Source organism: Apodemus sylvaticus, chromosome 13 (genome assembly GCF_947179515.1).
Source record: "Apodemus sylvaticus chromosome 13, mApoSyl1.1, whole genome shotgun sequence".
In the NCBI taxonomy this organism is placed as follows: domain Eukaryota; kingdom Metazoa; phylum Chordata; class Mammalia; order Rodentia; family Muridae; genus Apodemus; species Apodemus sylvaticus.
In genome coordinates, this window is record NC_067484.1 from 64,234,274 (window position 1) to 64,237,045 (window position 2,772).

General features: G+C 45.5%; 1 pseudogene; it reads right to left on the minus strand.

Annotated features, from left to right (window-relative positions):
- Window positions 1-1,242: 1,242 nt before the first annotated feature.
- LOC127663789 (60S ribosomal protein L13-like) lies at window positions 1,243-1,908 on the minus strand (annotated as a pseudogene).
- Window positions 1,909-2,772: the final 864 nt, after the last annotated feature.

Here is a 2,772-nt window from a genome sequence, read left to right on the forward strand (position 1 = left end):
TGCTTGATGATTGATGTGGAGTGCCCGGCTCATTGTGGCTGGAGCCACTCTTGGGCAGGTGCTCCTGAATGATTTAAAAAAAAAAAAAAACCAAGCTGAGCAAACTAGAGAGCAAGTCAGTAAGCGGTATTCCTCCATGGTTTTAGATTCCTGCCTTTAGGTTCTTGCCTTGAACTCCTCTGACTTCCCTTCAGGACAGACTGTATACTGTAGTATGAAATAAATCCTTGTCTTGATCATAGAGTTTAATCATCACAACAATAGAAAAGTGTAGAGTAGTTGTGTGGTTTATTGTGACACATCTATTTTGCTTTTCCTTATCAATTCAGCTATTATTGTTTCATGTGTTTTATGTGTTTATTGGCTGTAGTTATATCAACTTTGAAGGGAAGGAGGGAGGGAGAGAAAGAGAGAGTGAGAGTAGAGGTCTTATTTGTAATTTATGTCCATATAGTCATTGGATCATGGTCAAACTCTCATTAGCCAGGACTTGAAGAAAAGTGAGTTTTTCACTCCTACCCTCATTATTAGCCATCTATGGTGGAGAGCTACACTTCAGCTTCTTTCTCACAATTTCTACGAGTTCTCTTTAGTGGCTTCCTGTCTTGGTTGTTATTTTTTGCAGGTGTGAGATGGAGTGGGTGGGTTGATACAGAAACCATCTATTTCTCTGTTTTTCAACTGTGAACCTGCATAAGAAGTTTCCTTGCTCTTTATAGTCTACAGGACTATCAATCATGAACTTCCACACCATATCTGGGGGCAGCATGGACCATGCACATCTACCTGGCCTTTGGCATTGGTCACAGACCTCAGAATGGTTCATGGTGGCAGTGTGAGCCATGGACACTAATGTGGTCCCTAGCAGCCGCTCAGCCCACAGACATCAATATGTCCTCTGGTGGTAGCAGTATAGACCATGAGCCACAGAGCCTTCAGTGGTAACATGGACCATGGGCATCAGCCCAACCCCCTAGCAGGACCCAGGACCTAGACATGGCCTTCAGTGGTAACATGGGCCATTGGCATCATCATCAACTCTTGTGGTAGCACAGACACCCATATCTGCATGGCCTTCAGTGGTAAAAGACATCCTCTGTGTAAGCACTGCTCTGTTCCTCTCTTTCCACCCCTCCAACAAAAATTCACTCGTCACAGTGACATTGGAAACTTCAATAATATCATTCTGTATATATATATTTTTGCTTTATGGAAAATTTATTGCAACTCTCCAGCCACGCGTTACTTTTTCTTTTCAATGTCTTGCTCCGCAGCTTTCTTCGCCCTTTTTGCTCGGATGCCAAAGAGCCGGGCATTGGCACGGGCCATGCGGAGACTGGCAACAGCCTTGAAGTTCTTCTCTTCTTCTCTGATGACTCTGGCCTTTTCCTTTTTGTACACATTCCGGATGGGCATCACGGGTCCCGTCAGCTGGGTGGCCAATTTAAGTTCCTCAGCTTAAGAACCATCTCCCTTCTTTGACGCAGATGGCTTCCTGGGAACAGTATGAGCTTGCAGCTGGACTCCTTCAGGCACTGCACGTTGGCCTGCAGTGACTCAGTGGATTTGTTTCTCCTCCTTGGGTCCACAGAGATGCCGATGGTGCGAGCCATCTTCTTGTGGATACCAGCCACCCTGAGTTCCTCCAGGCTGAAGCCCCGGCCAGTGCGGACCATGGTGTGGTATCTGACGGTAGGACACTGCAAGATGGGGCAGGACGCGGGCCGAGGGGCAATGTGGCAGGCTTTTGCCTGCCGAGCCTTGAGTCTGCAAATCTTGCGTGCCGGCTGGTTGAACCAAGTGTCCACTCGCTCGCTGCTGCCAGTCCTTGTGGAAGTAGGGCTTCAGGATCATGCCATTCCGGCTGGGCGCCATGGCTGCCTCCTATACAGGAGAACGGCCGAGCGGAAAGGCTCATTCTGTATAATTTTTGCCCACACAGCTTTACTGGCAAATAGTCACTGCAATAGGTCATGGTTTCTGAAACACCATGAATTCTCGACCATTGCCTAGACTTTGTCCATCACAGACATACTTCAGATTTTCATCTCTGGTGCCCATGATGTGCTCTCAGATCTGGTTCTTCAGCATTTATTCCTCTTCAGAGTCTAGCAGCTCATAAGTGGCATAGGTCTTAGTCTTGACCTACTCGAAGCACTGGATTTGGGCTCAAATGGCTGCTGAGTGGTCAGGCTACCCCACACTGTATGGGACTCTTCCAGGTGACTGCCCCATGTTGCTGATATATCTTACTTTTTACAAATTATTCTAGGTTAACAACTACTTTCTAAATACTTTGAATAGACCAATTAAATTTCTTCTGGTTTTCCTTGTTGTACATGGAAAGAAAAATGCCAATTTAAATGTAATTATTTAAATGTAATTGATTGGCTAGACTGGTTGGCCAATGGGATCCACCAGGGCTTGCCTATTTCTGCCCTACCACATGGAGATTATAGGAGCCATGTCTGTCTTTTTATGTTGATGCTGGAGAATCAAACTCAGGTCCTTTTGCTTATGCAACAAACATTTAACCCTCTGAGCCATCTCCCAGCTTCAAGAATCATCATCCTTTCATTGACTAGCTTTGCATCTGTATTTCTCCTGTCTCTCCGCCCAGGCTGTATTCTTCTGTTTGTTGATGGTTACATTTGATGAGCAGGGTTTCCTGTTTCTTTCTGCCCTCAAAGAAAAGAAACATTTCTTCACTTTTTTTATTCTCATTGATCCTGGTGTTATCTGCACATTTTTGCAACTCACCTTTATCAGCTT